The 20,692-nt window shown below is 37.1% G+C and overlaps 1 protein-coding gene across 3 annotated transcripts in view; it reads right to left on the bottom strand.

The window, feature by feature from the left end:
* Window positions 1–20,692, bottom strand: part of LOC124161596 (mucin-19) — a 254,653-nt gene that overhangs the window by 145,765 nt on the left and 88,196 nt on the right. For all 3 annotated transcript variants that reach the window (XM_046537980.1, XM_046537979.1, XM_046537981.1), the window contains exon 2: window positions 7,587–7,646. The gene's annotated coding sequence lies outside the window, so the exon portion shown is untranslated. The remainder of the gene's footprint in view (window positions 1–7,586; window positions 7,647–20,692) is intronic.

Here is a 20,692-nt window from a genome sequence, read left to right as displayed (position 1 = left end):
GAGAACACCAGCGAAAGAAATCGCGGGTTATGAATTAAGGGAAAGTGAAAGAAGATTCACAAATCGACGCGACTGAGGGAGAAAATAATGGCAGCGAAAACACGCACTTTCGTACCAGTGGAAAAAGAGAGATTGTCGACAGCATTGATAAAAGTTTTGCGCGAGCGGAAATGAATACGAGAAAAAAAGGGTGAAATCAGTTGAATCAATCATCAGCAGCAAAGTGGGAGCCACCTGCTGAGAGGTCGTAATTTTCACCAGCATCCTCCGAGCAACATGTAGGATCTGCAACAATGGCATGCGCACGCATGCTGCCGGGGTTCGAACCACGCTCATTTAATCGGAGGGAATTGATGGAACATGCACAGAAAAATAGTAATTAAATAAATCTTGAAGGATAAAATATCCAGCGGAGAAGTGAGGAATACTGTCGAGGTCAGACTAAAAAGAGTGATTGAAAGAATATCTGAACATTCATGGGAGGGATATTATTGAGCGACCGAATTGGGCAAAGACTAATAGGTGGCGGAAAGCCATCGTACTAATATCAAATTAATCCCGATTGATGACCCGAATATGGGAAAAATAGGAAACGTTTCCTTCAGAAAAGCCCTAAAAGGCCCAAAACGGCGATCCCATAAGAAAATTATACGGATCGATGCAAATTCTTCTTTATGTGCTCATTTAAAGATCTTACAACTGATCGTAAAGAAGTATGCTAGTACTTCCCGACCGTCAGAAGAATGAAAGTAGAAAATGTCCCACTTTTTCATTCTATTACCTTCAAAGATATAATGTCGGAAAGAAAGAGAAAACTCTGTAACTGTTTTATGGCGTAAATATAAATGTTTACTGCAGTTAAAATGTCAATTTCTCTTAATTTTCAATTAAAAATTGCAAATAAACACACTCCACAGTCTTAACGCCGAACAATGGTGGGCTTCAACGACTCCACATTGTAGCTGTTATGAAGCAAACTAGAGGACTCAGGCTTACCTTGACATTGACTGCCCAGCAATTGAAGCGAGGGATTACCGCAGAAAAAATATTGCGAAATTCTACGTAATATCTTGACGCTTGCTTGAGGATGCATTGTTCGGTGAATTAAATATACTCCATAAATAATACCGGTAAACAATTTCTATAAATTGGCAATCGACGATGCATTTTTAAAGTTTGAAAAATCACACTGGTCACTGAGGTCCGAAAGAAAATCCACGAACATATCACTTGATTCCGAATCAGTAGAAAAACAAGAACACTTACGAATTATTTTATAAATCGAATCATTACATTTCCAAGACGCAATTACATAAACGTTCGTACGACGGTGTGTTCAAATAAAAGAAAAAGAGAAGCACTCTACATTAACTCAAATGTCACCTTTACAAGGAATTTCTCCCATTAAACTTTTTATCCAAGAGAATCTTACTCACCAAAAATAAAGATACAGTTTTTTTTCGATCAATTAATAAATAATTTACAAAATTTGTATTTCCAATGCGTTAATCGCATGCATTGTCTCTGAAATCTGAAGGTAAGGCAGATATCATTAAAAATATAATTACCCATGGCTCTCCACGTTTTGAATCTTAATTCGATGTTTCAAAAGAGAAAAAGATGCTCGTGAGAGAAAGCAGTGTTTTTAAGCAATAAAACATAATGATGGTATTCTGTACTTGCGCTGATTCTCATAGTTTCTGTGGACGTCGGCGCGGAAGTAAATGAAACCCGGAAGTGACGCTGACGAAGCCTTCTCACGAAACCTCGAATGCGCATAAATTCCAATTGGGATCAAAACACTCGAGGATTAACGATTGATTATTTGCCAATGACATAGCAGTCATAGCAGAAACAGAGATAGAGAGAAACCTGAGAAAAATTGTAGTCGTAACAGAAAACGCATTGACTGCATCTAAATTGAAAATTTATGCCAAGAAGACAAGAGTAGGTAATGGTCTGCAGTAGAAGAGAATAGGCGAACTCCAACCAGATTTTCAGAAACCACAAAATTGAGGCCGTGAAGGAATTAAGCTACATGGGTAACCGAAGCCAGGGGCGCAGCTAGGAATTAAGACTAGGGGGTCGTTTAGGTGTAACTAATACCGGTGTGTGTGGGGGTATGGAATACCCACCAGGATAAGCGGTAGGTGCGAGATTAATAAATCGCGGAATTAGGATAAATGGTTCAAAATGGTGAGTTTTACGGCTTAATGAGGGATATTTTATCAGTCCTTACACTATTCTATTAGTAATATCAATCCAATTAAATAAAATGGATTAGGCTTAAAAATTCCTCTGAGCTCTGAAGGGGGTTTATTTGCAAAGAGGACATTCTTAAAACAGAGGAGTCTTCTTGCTGCTGAAAACACAAACGTTGAAGTCAGGAGGCAATTTATTGGGGCTTACATTCGCAGAATGTTTCTTTGACGTTGTGAGACATGGACAATGACAGCAGCGGAGAAATAAAGGCTAGAAGATTTAGAAAAGTGCTACCATAGAAGAATGAAGAAGATTCGAAATGGCTATATAGAGAGAGTGACGCGGAAGTTCTGAGAAGATCAGGAAGGAAGAGAAGTCTTTCGGAAACCTTGATTGAATAATATCATAACAATATAATCGGCCACATCAAAAGACATATGGGTCAGAAGAAAATAATCCATGCAGGACAGGTGGAAGGTAATAATGTCAGAGGCACACCACGGATGGGATGGATACGAGGAGCATGAGATTAGGAATTTAAAGCAGAAGAATTAAAATTAGAAGATTAGGATTAGGGGAACAGAGAGAAGAGCTACGTCGAACCAATCTTAGGATTGATATCCGTTGATGATGTTGAGAAATATTTCTTTTTCCGATGATGACGAGCCCCGTCGTACCCTAGATTGTCTGAAAATATGAACAAATGGAAGACAGCGATTTTCTCGCTTTCTTAAATGACTGTGCAGTGTATATAGAAAAACCCAGAAGCTGTGATAAAATTTGAACCCAACTGTGAACCCGTGTACCGCTTTCTCTAATGCGACACTTATGGTGGTTCAAGGGCGATGTAAAAATACCGACATACAATGGTGAGTAGAGCTGAATATCGAAGGGACTTAGGCGAAGTCGACAAATCTATGTAAGCATGTGAGCACGTAAGCATTATGAAAATTTAGCACTTAATAGTTATTCAATCAGAAAAAAATTGGTGACCTGATTTCAACACAGTTTCACTGACTTACTTACACTGCTCTGTTCTGATTCACTTTTAATCAAATTTTACCGGAAATTATGAGGGGATGCAGTTTTACTCTCGGAAACAATACCATTAATACTTACGGGGTTATTGTATGTTGGCGGTGTTATAATTTTAAATCCATTAAACTTGAGATTTAAGGTTTGCTCTATCAAGATAAGTATTTTCATTTCCCTAAATTTTGCATTTTCCTACCGGGAATTCGACTTAGCCCCGTATTCGACATAGCTAGTGTTGCTGTATTGTCTTAATTAACTAAACTCCTTCTTTGCTTACTGATAGTAGACAAAACTGTGCATTACCACGAGCGCTGCGTACATACATGCACATCATTGCAATACTTAGATTGCTATGAATACAGTAGCCCTCTATTTCTCCCTCCCATGCCAGTTCTTCGACCTCCCTCAGGCTCCTCTTCCAGTTATCCTTCTAGGTCTGTCCCTCGGACCTTCCCCCAGGGGGTCTTTTCCATCAATATCTCTAAATATTATATTTCCCTCGTAACTACCGTGTCTCCCTAAGTGCCCACAGCAATCCATAGCGTCCTTTCCTCTCTTATTCTTCTGCATAGTTTGCGTCCTAATTTCTCGCCCTATTCGTCCGTTTTATCGTCAGTGTCCTCCAACTGCACCATGTCTAAAATTCGTTTATTCTTTTATCATCACTTTTCCCGATGGTCCCAGCTTCTGATCCATAGAGCACCATTGCACACACTAATGTTTTCATTAACTTTTGTCTCCATTCCTCTGCTCTACGATCAGAGCAGCGGCCTCTGAACGCTAAAGAACAATAAATAACGCGTAGTCATGGCGACTAGTAATATAATCGCACGATCCGATTTCAGCCAACAACTTCCGCAACTGCGCAGCCAGGACGAGCCCTCTTCACCAAATTGAACCTCTACGAAATATTAAGCCCACATCACAACCGCTACGCCTCCTTCTCCCTCCAGGATAGCCAACCTCTCGAATATACGAAATATCATAGGGGTGGTTCAGTGATGGCAACACAGGCGCACCAACCTCCACGGCAACACCTGGCCGGAACCCTTCGTCCACTGAAAGGACCGGATGTACTCACTTGCGCCGGAATCCACCCAAATTACGCCACGTCTCGAGAAAAGCCGCGGGATCCAAGGGATCTTACCAGAATAGGAGCAATTGGTGGCTAAAGGAGGTTCCGCCGATAAATTAAGTGAATGGCATTGCCAAATTATGCCCTGATATTTGTACATAACTAAAATTGTCGAGATATATTTTACGTTATAATAATTTGAAAATCGGAATTACTAAATAGGCCTCAGATGGATATGCAGGTCTAAACCTAGGAACAACGTCAATTACAACGAAACACTAATGTAATTGAGACACAAAACTGGTTGAAAGTAGCGTTGGACCACGATGAAAATTAAAAGTAGGCATATAACCATTCTAATTTAAAGTATTACCTGAGAAATGGCCCATCAGCAGGACAGTCATCGAGGCACAAGTGAATGGGAGAACGGAAAAGAAGACCGCGAATAAAACATTAGGAAAGGAAGAATGAAAGGTAGGTGTGAAAAGACTAGCTGATGGGAAAATTGAGTGGAGAGCTACGTCAAACCAATCTTAGCATTGTTGTGGAACAGTGATGTTAATTATCAGATAAATATTCGAATTCAGTATTATCTGAAAAGGCATTCGACTCATGGAACTTGAAAAACACATTAAAAATTCAAGCATACAAAATATAACTATTTCCTTCATTATCTTGAGATGGTATTGCTAAATATTCGTGAAAATCGCACGTGGTTTTGACGACCAGTGAGCTTGCAGACGTTCTGGGAATGCTCGTGGAGTAATTCAGGTCGTGCGGGTGAGACAAGAGGACAATGATATGTAGGGTATAATGGAGGTGAGCATTTGTCATAATCGGAATATCATTACGAAACCTGATAATTCGGATGCGGGCATGGGAATACACAGCGAGAGGAGGCATGGCGTAACACATTGGAATGAGCTGAGAACGAGTGCACAATTGCCTTAAACCACGCCGTGTTTTTTTATCACGGGCGACTATTCATCGATTGATAGTCTTTTGTTTTCCCTGCGAATGCAGTTTATATGGTTTAAGCTGCGAATGAGTCATTCGGCCGGCACGGCGCTTTCGCTCCGTCATGACTGCTTCGCTAAGCTGCGGCCAGGCTCTCGAGAGTAAAAAGTCATACGTTCCGTCATCACCATTTCACCGAAAATAATCGCTCTCAGAATCAGCGCACGTACAGCGCAATGCATACATTTCCGAGAATGCGAGAGCAGCGTTATAAATAATCGCTGGCGATTTAGTCGCTTGTTATTAACTTATTACATTCCTGATTAAACGCTTTTCTTACATCGATTGAGAAATAGATATTTAAACGAAAGGGAGGCCTTTAAAGAGGGCAAGAAATTAAAAATAGAAAGTGAGGAAACAGAGCGAGAGTGACCATTATTCAATCTCCTTACACGTCATTTATTTAATTTTTAATTAGCAAGAAGGGATTATGGTGATTGGGTATAAGTGTTGTAAAGTAGAGGTAATAGCAAGAGTGACCCCATCGCAAAACATGCTATTTTATGATAAAAGATACCTTTCAGGAGACAAGCTTGTGAATATCCAAAAGTTCTGAAAAAATATATTGCAAAAAATTAATGTGGATCTCGTGAAATAAATCGATTTGAAGAAGCGAAGAGGTAGATTTGGAAAAGCGTCTTAACCATGAGAGCGAGGAAAAGTTTATTAGCATCAAAAATATATTTATATCGATGTTCATTTCAATAAAAATGGACTTTTCTCTTCTTTATGAATTAGTTGAATAACATTTATTGCTAATTTTTAAATATATAATTTAACAATGAAAACCTACTGTTTTTGAAAAATAAAAAAGTTGCAACATATGATGTATCGCCATAACATGCATAATAATTTTTAATACGCTCAATTTGAACTCTTTAAAGCATGGAAATCATAAAAAAGCATTGTTCCAAGCGAAGCATTATATATCCTGGATGACAAAAAGGGTCAATGCGCCCTAAACGAACGGTCCATTGGCCCAAAGAATTTTCACAAAAAGTGGCCTAAGATGAGGATACCGGTAGCTACAGAGGACTTTTCGTCCTCAAGACATAAAGTGAACTCTTTTTTCCATCAGGCAGTTGATTTTTGAAAAAACAGAACCCCTAAGCAGTAAACTGGAAAAGTACCACGGGCGAAATATTACGGCTTCACGCATACAAAGCCCATTAAATGGAAAGACGTAATATTACGTCCATGGCAAGCAAAGTGTTAAAGGCAATTGACGACAAGGGAACATATCCATCCTCTGATCACGTTTTCAATAGTGTTTTACCCTTGTCTGAAATGTTTTTTATGAAGTTTTTGATCTGATGAAGCCCGATATGCTGTTAAATTTGCTTAACTTTGGGCAATTACTTTTATACTATCACATATCTCTATCTCTCCCATACCACTTCTCCTTTCTCCGATAGGCTCTTCTTCCCTGTACCTTTGTTGATCTGTCCTCCCTATACTTGTCCCTTGACATTCCTCTGAGGACTTCTCCATCAATTTTTCCCTCTTCACCATCCTCCATTAGCAGTTGGTCTCGTGGACCACTATTATTTTCTGATAATATTTTTTATAGCGGTACACCTTTCTGAATCATACAGTACCACTGCCCGTACCAATTACATTACGTACTGTTTCCTGGTGCCTCGTCAAGCATACCTTGTTAAGCTCAAAATCAACCACCAGTGAACTGGGCTTCTCCCGGATGTGAACCCAAGGCCATTCGATGGGAAAGGCAATCCTCTCCGTGAGTCGGTACACATCGATCACTGAACACGGCCCTGCGTTTCATTCCCGTTTCAAAACAAACAGTGTGCCCCAATGCCTTTCACACCTCCTCGCGCGACCCCTCTTGGCCTACTTACTTCCATTCTCTCTCACCCTCTGCAGCAGCAGCGAACGGACTGAAGCAGTTGCCAGGGTCACCACACAATAACAGCATCGCAAACTAAGGAATACGGGCAGCTTCTTTATAGAATCCGCCATCAGAATCATCACCAAAAGAATCCACTCATAGCGATTTTACGAAAGAGAAAAACGAAGATTAGAAAGAACTCATGATGTTGTTGTTTTGGTTAGAGTGTTGACTTTCCACGCCGTGGGCCCGGGTTCAAATCGCAAGGCAAAATCAAGAGGTGCTATTTGCATGTACATTCTACCTTCTCAGTTAATCCTTAAGATAATCACAGTTGAAAGGAGAAAACTATGAGAAGAATATTTTTTTGACAAAATGGAAAATGAAAATATTATAAGCCCACATTACCTCAAGTCATTAGAAAACGCCGCAGGTATCCACCGGAGTGAATCACGGGATTACAGCGACCTGGAAAAAAAAACACAAAATTCATATTATACAATGCTAAATGACAATGTTACAACATTAACAAGACCACACATACTTTAAAAAATTAAATAATTTAAGAAATCCACCTATCCACCACGCACAAGCAAGGACAAATATTTTTCTAGAGATTAAACGGACTACACCAATGGAAAACGTGGTCAGTAAATTTTCCATTTCCATAATTATCACACTTATGATTTGGTTAATGATTCATTCATAGAAAAAAATGTGTGCCACCATCTGTTTGAGGAAGCAGAATTCAAAATACCACAGCTATTACTTCAACAGCGCACTCTGATGCTAGGGTATTAGGTTGTATATGCATTTGTATTCGTATTTAGCCTTATTTAAATTTCAATAACAATTTCCGACGATTTTCAGCTAAAGTTAGTCATTAAAATGATATAGCCCTTAGACATTTTATTTCTAATTTGCAACTTCAAAATGTAATGGGTTTCAGTCCATAAAAATATCACATCAGGATATATTTAGAGTAAATGATGAAATAGCAGATTTGAAAAAGTTATTCGTGGTCAAAATAATTCAATAACTAAGCTTTAAAATAGACCAAGGCTCCAAAACCAAATTTCAAGCTAAATGAAAGGCCTAAAGTAGGAGGGGAATTTGAAGGCTCAGTGCGATTTTTGCTACCATGCAGTTTCGAAGTAAAAATTTTCATACCTGAATAAAACAATTGAAGATTGGAACAGATTGCCTGCAGAGTTATTTGAGCCCTTTCCTAGTAATGTATAAATATTTAAGAAAAAGCTGAAAAAGTATTAATTTTTTTAGAAATTTTAATTAAATTTTAAAATTTGTACAACTGTCAAGTTGATATGTGACTTTGTGGAGATGTTGTGTTTTTCTTTTTTGTATATACATGTAACCACCTGGCCAGTTGCCAAATTGTAACTATTTATTTATTTATTCATTTAACTATGTACAAACAAGAAATAATGTTTATACAACAGTGTAAATATACAAATGAAAACAAACATTCTGGTCCCGCTAAGCCGAAATTGGCTTGTCAGCAGGTGCCAACTTAAGCATTACAATTTGTGTCTTGTAAAAAGTACTAAATTAACAATTTCACTAACAAACAAATTTTTACATAAAAAAAAAACATTCTTAATAGCAATTAAGCATATCAATATATAAAATACTGTTACATTCCATTATCAACAACCAGACAATATCCATGTCTTAATTTTTCTTTTTACTTCACTCAAAGATTTTAACTCTTTAAATTCGCTCTTCAAATTATTGAACAGTTTAGGTACAACAACTTTCAATTGCCTACAACCCTTATGCGTATAACATCGCGGAATCTCATACATTCCTAAAGCCCTTAAATCGATATTACTATTAATATTTCTTTTCCTTTTGTATCTATTATTAAAATAATTATCAATTATTAATATGTACTGATACAATTTATCAAGTGGTAATGTACCAAGGTCTTTAAAATACGAGTCACCTGAATATCCACCATTTTCCTCAAAGTTAGTTTGATGAATCATTTTTAAAATCCTTTTTTGGTTGGACTTCAATCTTTTCATATTAGTCACACCACATGATCCCCACACAGTAAGGCCATATCTGAGAAGGCTCTCAAAAAGACCGTGATACATCATTTTGAGTACATTTTTCGTGACACTGTCCTTCAGATAATAAAATTTGTACATAATGCATCTGAGCTTTTGGTTCAATTTTGATACATGAGAATTAAAAGTGAAATTACAATCAACAATCAAACCCAAATATTTATATTCGTTCACTTGTTCTAAAATATTACAGTTACAAGTTATCATGTTGGAATGTAGACATTCATGACCGTGAGATTTAATATTTACTGATTTAATATTAGAAACAAGATAAGTGATGTGCATTGTTTTAGATTTTTTTTCATTTAAAATTAAATTATTGTCATGGGACCATTTTAACATATTATTGATATCATTCTGCATATTATTGACGGCATTTTTGAAGTTGACATGACTAGATATCAAGACTGTGTCGTCAGCGTACAAAAGTAAATTACAATTTTTAATACATTCATGCATATCATTAACATAAATTAAATACAAAATTGGCCCCAGAATCGATCCTTGGGGCACTCCCATTTTTATGCTGGTAATATCACTAACAACATTTTGAACTTTCACTACCATCTTTCTATTAAATAAATAATCTTTAAACCAATCAAGCAACAACCCTCTCACTCCAATATTGTATAATTTTTTAAGCAACAAAGTGTGATCAACCATATCGAAAGCCTTTTTATAATCAATGTAAGTTATTACAACATTCTTTCCTCTATCTAAATTATTTCGAATATTCTCTGAAAAGTATTCTAAGGCATCCTTTGTACCTTTCTTTTTTTGAAAACCATATTGATACTCAAAAATTGCTCTATTTTTGTCCAAAAAATTTAACAGCATGTCTGCCACATATTTTTCTAATATTTTACTCATACAAGGTAAGATAGATATGGGCCTATAGTTCTGTGTTTGAAGGTGATTTCCACTTTTATAAACCGGACGAACAATAGCTGTTTTCAATTCAACAGGAACAATGGAATTTTCTAAACTAGTGTTAATAAATTTTTTTTAAACCGGTATAAAGATGCTGTTAGATTTTAAGTCTTTAATTTTCATCCCATCAATTCCAGGTCCTTTATTTTCAATATTCTTGAGAATATTTTTAACATCTTTTTCAGTTGCATAATTTACCACTATACTATTATTTATTGTAACAGGACTGTACTCGTATAAAACTTCCAAACAATTTATTTTAAGCTCTTCGTTATCTTTTGAGTACTGCTTTACAAAGAGATTGACCACAGATTTTAAATTCATCTTACCAGAGAAATATTTAACAATGGTATGATCAGGCCCCTTATTTTTATCTGCTCCGGTTATTAACTTAACTAGTTCCCAAATCTTTTTTGCATCATTACCTGCACGAATTATACTATGATAGTAAAAACTATTTTTTGCTCGGTAGATTTCTTTATTAACTTGATTTCTAAAAGTTTGATACTCCCTTCTATAACTCAAATTCGAGGGACTATTTTTCCATCTCTTATAGAGGCAGTCTCTAACTTTAATTTTTTCAAGTATTTCTTTATTAATCCAAGTCTTTTTATTATCTTTATTATCCTTCCGAGAACGTTTTTTCATGGCTTTACTGTATATTCCTTGAAACAGACGTGATAATTCTAGATATATATCATTAGGAGATTGCGAATCTAACATTTGGAGATCGTTTAAATCAAGGCTTGAAATCAGCTGTTTCACCGTTTTTTCACAAACATACGTTTCAGAAATTGTATTATTTAAAGTAGTCAATTTCAATGAGGGAAAATTATCTTTTTTAACCATACCAACTGCTACAGCATAATGATCCGATATGCAAGCCTGAAATATCACCCCATCACAATGAAAGGCATTCCCTCGGTAGAGTATATGATCAATGCATGAGGAAACTAAATTTCCATCTACTATCACCTCCCTAGTATTTTCTTTAATTAATTGTATATATCCTCTTTGAGCTAATGCATCTTTGTAAACATTAATATCTGTGCCAAGATTGGACATGAAATTAATATTGAAATCTCCACATATAAGTACATCTCTAGTTCGTAATTTCATAATTTCATCAAAAAATTCCTCTAAAAAATCTTTTAATTTGAGGTTAGGTGGTCGATACAGTCCCATAACAGTTATATCTACTCCTAATATATTTACAACACAAGAGATCGCTTCATAAGAAATACTATTAACCGAAATACAATGATAAATTTTATCATTAGAGACATAGATTAACACGCCACCTCCTCTGCCAAAATTTCTAAGTTTAAATGTCATTTCATAGCCCGGTATTTGGAAGTTCTCAACTTCTTCTTCCTTTATAATAACTTCCGTTAAAACCACAACTCCAACTTAGTTATTCATATTAATTTGATGCAAAAGAATAAGTAAGTCATTGAAATTTTTTCGGAGACTTCGTATATTCAAGTGTAAACACATTTCATCATAAGTCTTAACTATTTTTGAACTTTCAGATAAATTATACGTATGACATTCTCTGTAATCATCATCTATGATAGAAAACAAATCCATTCTTATACTTAGTATTTAAAAAAAAAAGTTATATTCACACAAGTTATTAGCAATTTCAAAATTTATTTAAGTCATCTTCTGACCTTATTCTGATGATTTGAGAATGTTCATCTTTTTTTACTAATATTTTTCCAAATTTGACCCAAACATACCTAAAACCTTTCTCTTTACTCTTTTCCTTAGTTTTCCACAGGAGATTTTTATAATAACCTGTGAGTGCTTCATTTATAAAAATTTTCCCACTAATTTTCCCTTCAGTAATATCTTTGTTATCCAACCCTTTTCTTTTATCTATCCATGCATCTTTAACCTTTTTATTTGTAAAGGAGATAACCAGCTTAGACTTTTTGTTTGGGGACTTATTATTTACGAAAAAGGCATCTCGAACATCATCATCTTTGTGATTATCTATTTTAATCGATTTCGCTATCTTATTAACTAATTCAATTGGAGAAGTATCTACATAATTTAAATCTATCCCAACTACTTCCACCTTATCCATCATTGCGTTTTGCTCCAGCTCATTCACTCTAATTTTTAAATCATCAATCACTTTATTTTTACAATTTAACTCATCCCTCAAATCAAAAATAATGTCTTTGAGTTCCTTGACCACCCTAATATTTTCACACAACTCATCATACCGTGAACTCATGAAATTAATGCTATGCGTGATTTCACACAAATTCTTATCAATATTGTCTAAGCGACCACTTACATCACTATTCCGACTGCCTGAAGATCTTCCTGATTCCATTCCACCTATGCTTACATCCATTATACGTTCCTTTTCAGCAATTTTCACAGCAGAAAAGGAGGCCTCCTGTGACTCGTCGTTGATGAAAACAGTTGAACGTCTGCAGTCACCGCATCTCCACTCAAGCTTCTTTTTCGCTGATTTGGCTCTCCAGGTGCTCTCAGATATTTTTGAGCATTTATAATGGAAGGATCCATTGCATCCATCACAACATACAAAAAGACCATCCTTTGGCAGAGGGTCATTGCATTTGGCAAAAGACATGATGCTCTATTGTTGTTACTTGGATACGTAAACAAGAGTCGCTAATAACAGTCACTCCAATGAATTGCAAACAAAATTTTAAGTTTGCAGAAATAAAATATTCCAGCTGATTTAAGAAATCCACGAACAGACACACAGAATCTATCAGTAAAGATTCACCCGATAGCACAAATAAACCAAACTAGAACACATATAACAAGGTCTAAAACCACAAAATCCGCAGAGGCTATGAAGACTTCCAGCACACGCATTTAAGACACAACAAATATTCTAACTCATGCAATAATAATAATAATAATAATAATAAAGAAATGAGAAAGAATGGATTTCTCAATAGATGTGCCCACACTTTGAAGTTTGGCGGCAAATTTTCAAATTAAAACCAGTGAATAATTTCTTTTTTAATCCAATTTATTAATTACGCAAAAAAAGCAATGTAAAGAATTTAAAATTGCAGCTCAAAAAAAGTATTTAAGTGTTACGATTAATTTATATTAAAAGCGGAAATAAAGCGGAACTGAAGATTAATGTATAAAATAAAGTAAAAACTTTACACCTCAAGAAACTTCAGGTAAGAAAGTGCGAATTCAAATATTCTAATTTTCGGGACGATGCATTACAAGAAATCACCGATTGAAATTTGACATATGAAACTCATTTTGGTCGCTCAATTACAGCCTACATTTGGTTAACTAAAGTTCAGAATGTGATTAACTTTAGAATAAGATTTTAAATGAAGGTGAAAGTTAAATAATTCAAGCAATGTGTCCACTTTGCAAGTAATATGGTGAATTACACCACATTTTCGTGCAATTAAATTGTAATAAACTTAAAATTTGGGTAATTTTTTGTGAATACATGGAAAACGTTTTAAAATGATAGCGAAAGGAAATTGTAAATAATGCCATCAGAAAATACAGCAAAATATAGGTGAATTTTATAACACGATTCAAGAAGTGACGTAAGTTTCCAAGAAGACTGAATTTACTGGTGCCTAACTTCCATTTTTTGAATAAACTTAATTTTCTGAACGGAATATTCTGCGGTTTTCCAATATTTCCATCGAATAACGTGGTCAGTAAATTTCAAATTTCCATAAACGTCAATTTTAACATTTCGTGAATGAAATTGAATCAATTGATTCATTCATAGATTAAAAAACATACGTCTCCATTTGGTTAAGAATACAGCATTCAAAAGACCACTAACTGCCTTTATTCAACGCATTCAGATGACTCTGCAACATAGCACCCGAGGAAATCGGCGATTTCAACGGCCGAATCTAAGGGAGTTTTCGAAAGCGACGATAATCAAGTTCACTCGATGACGAAGGACAACGATCTCGTACGACAATTGTGGGACTACGTACCGCCAGAGTCCTCTAGATTACATTGTCAACACTACTCCGCCACCAAGTCGAGTCGTTGTGCACGCCTCCTCAATGTCCACCATTGTTAGGCTAAACTTAAGTCTTATGCATACACTTACATATACACACTTAAGTCTAATAAGAAAAGCGGCAGATATTGTATTTTTACAGTTTATCGAACGTATGAACATCGTTTTGGGAATTCAAGGAGAGTTTAAACGCTATGCGGAGTCTATGATAACCAATTTATAAACATTTGAAACGTGAAAACTATGAGAACGTAGGAAATAAAGTGAAATTCGTTTATGGAGTTATTGGAAATGTTCGGTGCTTAAAAACTGTCCATTTCTTTTTAATTTCAATTGGAAGATTGTAAATAAACAAACTCCACACGCCTCGAGGCCTACGCTTCAACACATTCCGCCATTAGTGATGCGCCAGACATTGGTAGGCCGCGACGACTCTACTCCGTGGTTATTGTAAGGCAATATAGAGGTCTCTGATGTACCTCCAAACGTTGCAGGTAGTTCGTTCATTGTCACATGAAATCATTGTCCTACGTTATGAAGTAAATATAAGTCAACTTGGTTATTGGCGCTATAGAACACGGCCTAAATATTATTCCACGTCACCGTATTTACACATGAGTGAGTATGGATCATTAAAGTGTCCATGGTCTACCATAATTGCCACTTTAATGTGCCGTATGTGGTGCCATCCAGACCTCCTCCTTCGCGCGACCGCATTGTGGCCTCAGACATTATTCCCTCTTTAATTCTTTCCAATTGAGAGAACAGCGATCAGGCGCCCAAGGGGGGAGGGACAAAAGCCTAATTTTCTAGACCAGTAGTGCGAGAGAAGCACGTATTTTTTTCGGATCTTTCTCAATCCTTCACAAGGTTTTGCAGATCCTTGGAAATGCAACCAAGAAGAAAAAATGGAAATACTGGGATATATGGAGACGCTGGAAGGAATGGTACATAAACAGGTATTATGTTTGATTGCCGATTGAAGGTAACTAAGTTCGATTCCCGGTTGAAAACCTTATGCTACCTTAAAAGTGGAGTCCGTGCCAGGCGGTTCGGAAAATGAAAGAGAATAAATGTGAAAGATTATAATATTCATAAGCCTGTGACTACGACCGGCGTGAGCTCTACCCTGACTTATCCAATATCATTAATCGTCGGCACCCTTACTTTGAGGAATTTTTCCATGGTTGGGAGTAAAACAACTTATATCATTACTAATTGATGCAGTTTTATTGTCCTCTAGGACAGCTACAGCTATAGACTGCGGTTCGTTTACGTGAAGGAGAAGACAATAAAACCATGGGGAAAAGTACTGAGTTCTTTCATTCCTATCAAATCAGCTATCCAAGTTATCGCATGAATTGAATCACGGATTATTGAATGAGTGGCACATTTCAAATAATTCTGGCTTAGTAAGTTTGTTGTCGGGTTTGCAGCCGGCTTTCTCCTTAACTGCCGACGTTTCGATAGCTTACTTGTCCATCGTTTTCAGGGTTCGATGTCGTGTAGTAGGGATCAGGCGACCTGCTATTGGTCCGCCGTTTTTCGGGCTTCCATGAATTGCTGACGGAATTTTAAGGAATCGGGATTCTCTCCCGGAGCCGGATCTCAATGGCCTCTCTCGTCAAGCTTTCCCAAAATCCTCCTTCGCGACTTGAGATCTTTCTTAGTCACGTCCCAAAGGATTTGTCCCTCCACCAAACGGATCGAACAGAATGGAAACTCTTGCCGAAAATTCTGGCCTTGAGGAGACATTGGTTTGCCTCGATGAAGAAAAGGAGGAGGAGGAACTCGGTCAATGCGAACGCCTGGTGGCCACGGGGCAGCCTAGCCCAATCCGCATGACTCACCAACGACCTTTTCTTTCGCTTTTACACGCCGACGACACGATATGACGAAGCGAGTGGAAATTAAAAGCTTATTATGTCCTGTAGTCAGTAGCAAAAATATTTGCACAAAGACATAATGATCATTACCGGTCAACAATCCTACGATTGGTTTGACGCAGCTCCCAACTCAATTCATGCATCAGCAAATTTTTTTTTCATCTGCATTACTCCTCTCTTTCATATCCTCACTTACCTTTTCTATACATTTTATTTTAGGTCTTTCTTTTCCGTATTTGCCTACCATTTGTACCTCAATGATTTTCTTCATCAAGCGATCATAACTCAAAATATGGCGAATGATTTTTTTCCGCCTTAGCAAGAATTAATGACAAAATAATTTTGTTTTACGTTCGATAGTGAAAGTAAGAAACATTCGCAATTTAATTCAATATTTTGGCGCTTACACTGAAATAGCGTCGTTTTTCATTACTCCACGACGTAAAGTCTAAATGTTGTGACGCATACCTTTATTTCCGTCTTGGATGATTTCGCAACTTTCAGTTGATAAGGATTAAAGAAATTTTAATAAGTAACTTAGTTTCGACATAAAATTCCCAATTCTTAATAATCAATTATAAAATTAGTTGAAAAAATTATCTCCGAAATTTTTGAGTCAATGGGCATGGGAAAAAAATTTCTGCAAGAGGACAATAATTTTGGTTACACTGCATTTGAATATGTACCTCCATATTTCACAGCATCATTAGGATTATTGTACGATGTAGACCATTCCTATCGATTCAAGCACAACGGGTGTCGAGTAGTTTTTAAAATACTCCAACGTCTATTTCATTTTGCTCCTTAAATTGAAATGTATTGCTTTGAACTATGCTAGCAAAACATTAAAGGCAAACATTGAGATACTTACGAAAAACTGTAATTAATCTAAAAAGAAATTAAAAACTGAGAAATAAACGTAGTAGAAAAACTAGAAAACAAAAAATGCTAACGATTGCATGAAAAAAGCGCAAGACCTTACAAATACTACGTAATAATTATTTAAAACCTACGCTATCAGCATGGAATTTTACCGCAATAATTTTTCGAATGGAAATTTTTTATGCATGGAAAATAAGCTTTAATAATATAAAGTAAGATAAAATAAATCAATTCAACAGATAGGGAATAATATAATTTAATAATTCTTTAATAATAATAATGATACTAATAATAATAATGCCTCCAATTATCACACGTACCTACCCCCAATTACGATCATTTCGATATATTTGGACCAAAAATTCAAAAACATCCAAGTCCTGGATAACTAGGTTTGACCTAGGGGGGACTCGAACCTACGACCTTCGGTTGGCAGGCTAGGACTTAAAACCGCCGCGAAATAGTAGAAAAAATTTTGAAAAAAGCTTATTTTTAAGCCAACATGACAGCACCAGTTTTGTAGTAGTAATTAGTCATGAAAAAGAGGGCTGGAGACTGGAGTGTGGCTTCCTTATAGAGTATGAAATTGAAACGAAGCAAGGTAGTGAGGGAGGCGCGGAATAGGTCGAAAACATCAAAAGCGGATCGGACGAGAAGAGCGGAAACGATTTGCGATTCACGAGACGTTCGTGTCGAGAGGCAAGGACGGACGCAAGCGCGGAAGCAGCATCGACCACGAGGCTGAAATCATTGGTTTGATTTCTCACGCGGATAAGGGTGAGCACGGAAGTATTATGGGGTTGAGAAGAAGGAGTAAGCAGAGAGGGAAACAATATGGGTCCAGGAAGGAGTAGAAAACCGCGGCTATCATTTATGCAACGATAGAGCGAAATGAATTTAGATGAGAATCTGCATTTAATTCATGCTCGAGGGAGTTTCGAAATACATTACGAAAAACTGAGCTACAGAATTTAAAGAAATAGGCATAAAAAAGATCACAAATTCAGATTTGAAAACACATCTTTAACTTTCTCAATAAGTAAAGCGAGGGTGGCAAATGCATTATAATGAATGAGGTGTTGAGTATTTTTTACCTAGTTTACCCCCAATAGAAGTCGATGGCTAAAGAAATTGACTGTTAATCTTGACTCGTACATGTGTACATAGACTGGGAAGAGAATACAAATCCATTAAGGTCTTGATTAGATCTAAATAATATAATTAAAGATTACTTTTTCGATTTATTACTTACTACGGGTCTAGGGTAAGCCAAACATTTATTTACTTTTCACAAAAAGAAGAGGAAATGAAATCCCTTCGCAACTGTCACTTCTTTTTTTAACACCTCTGCCTCATCACGAAGCGTTTTGACCACGGGATCGCATAGAAGTGACAACAGTCCGCCTCCTTGAAGCTTGATTCTGATGCCATTTCTTGCGTATTTTAATCAGTTGTCAAAAATGTCCACGACGCAATGGAAGCATAGGGATCCTCTTATTCTTGGTGCTAATAATATTAACTACCTTCATTAGAATCAGGATTGGAAAATTATTATTTCGATACTCCACGTCTTCGCCAACACTAACTCTGGCGAACAGCCCAAATAATTGCTTATTTCTCCGGGAAACCCGAATCGCTCTGCCCGTCAGCGACGCGAGTGGCGACTGCTGTAATCTACTACAAATGCGCAGCGGGTAATAACAGAGGCCGAAAGGAGAATCCCCATCCATTGTAATATTCGTGGTGCTCAGAGGTACCTTATATGATGAAGATGGAATTATAGATGAAGACGTAATTTCCTGGATAAGAGAACTTTTGAGCGACCGCGTGCAAAGAGACGGTGCAGTCTCCAACGAGGTTAGGGTCGGCGTCCCTCATGGTAGTGTCATAGGCCCACTCCTTTTCCTTTTTTATATAAACGACATTGGTGAAGTAGTACACAGTAAGCTACGATTAATTGCAGACGACGCTGTAGTTTACAGAGAAATCCGTTCTAGGAAAGATAGGAATGTACTAACGAACGACCTTGCTGCTATCCAAGCGTGGGGCGATGCGTTTTAATGATTTTCTGGAGAAAAAAATAACTCCCCACAACATAGCTATATCATTCAGGATGACCAATTAGAGAGTGTTGAATCCGAATAATATCTAGGAGTTAGATTCGATTATGATCTATCGTGGAATAAACATATTCGGGAAATAACAGGTCAAGCTAATCGTAAAATAGGTTTTGTCAAAAGAATATTAGGAAAGTACGACGACAAAGTGAGAGAAATTAGCTACTTCTCCCTCGTTAGACTCCATTTAGAATACACTGCCAGTGCTTGGGATCCTCATGAAAAAGACTTAATAACAGAGTTAGAACACGTGCAACGAAGAGCTACCATGTACGTGAAAAGTCGTTACGACAGTCTTGTTAGTGTAACTGACCTTTTAGATAAACTGGGTTGGGAATCTCTCTTATACCGAAGATTGAAAAGTAGACTAAACCTTTTAGATAAATTCAAGAGCAGTGTCTTTTCTAACGAAGTTAGCCATATCTTACGGGCGCCAACATACTACGGAAGATCAGATCATATAAATAAAATAAGAGAGATAGACTGTAGAACAGACAGATTCAGAATGTATTTTTTTCCACGATCAATAAGTGTTTACAACGGCAGCGTTAGAACTCACAAATAGATAAGATGACTTTTTAGTGTAGCTTACTAACTTATATACACCTTAATGTATGTTTCTGAATTTTATTATTATTTCTCACAGCATGTGGTAGTATAGTTTGTTAGTATGCGTGACGTTTTTTGGACCGTGTGGTGTGCATGTGGGAGTCCAATTGCACGCTGCATGCTGGTGATTGGTCACCCTCTGCCAAACACCCTCGAGGTGACTCGCAGATTATTATGTAGATGCAGATGTGTTGATAATAGCGGCGAGATATCGCGTTTGAGCTTCTGCAGCGTAAATCACGCCTTGCGATGTTGAGAGATGAATGACCGAGGCGGCAGAAGATGCGGTTGGTGACTCGGGGAGAAGATGTTGATGGAGCGGCGAGCGAGGGGGATGGGTGGACGCTGCAGTTCGTGATGGAAGGGAAAACGACTCGACGAGGAAAATATCACGTTTTATGGAAAATAATAAGAGAAGAGACAGGCCAAGCTGAAGGATGAACTCGTGACATTATGCTTACAGCCAACTCAAAAAATAACGGTACATTCATGGTTAACTCATAGTTAACACAACAAAGTACGGTTCCACTAACTGTTTGTCGCTTCCGACTTATTTCGACCACTATGGCGTAATTTATTTAAGAAAATAGGCAATAGTATGGTATAGTATTAGGAGGAGGCGACGAACAGCTGAGGTCATTTTCAGGAAGAGCAGGGAAGGAAAAGTGGAGAGAAACTCGGCGACAGCATTACCCTCCTCTTAAAGACAGGCGCCAAGGAGGATGTGAGTCTTAACGTCCCAACCGACGGACGGAGTGTTGCACTGGAAAGTATTCTCCGCAAGGCAGTCAAGCAGCAATCGGGAAGCACCTCAAAAATCTCCGCCACAAGCGGACTATGATCCCGGGCCCACAGGGTGAGAATCCAACACTAATTTCACTTCACCAACCCGATCCCCATGACGAAATGTAGGCAATACTCGACAGCAATCAACAGATTACGGAACCGTACTTAGCAGTGATTTCGTTAATAAGGAATAGTTCGCTCC

This window comes from Ischnura elegans, chromosome 6 (assembly GCF_921293095.1).
Source record: "Ischnura elegans chromosome 6, ioIscEleg1.1, whole genome shotgun sequence".
NCBI classification, from domain to species: domain Eukaryota; kingdom Metazoa; phylum Arthropoda; class Insecta; order Odonata; family Coenagrionidae; genus Ischnura; species Ischnura elegans.
The sequence above is the reverse complement of the archived record's forward strand: the minus strand, read 5'-3'. Positions and strand labels throughout refer to the sequence as shown.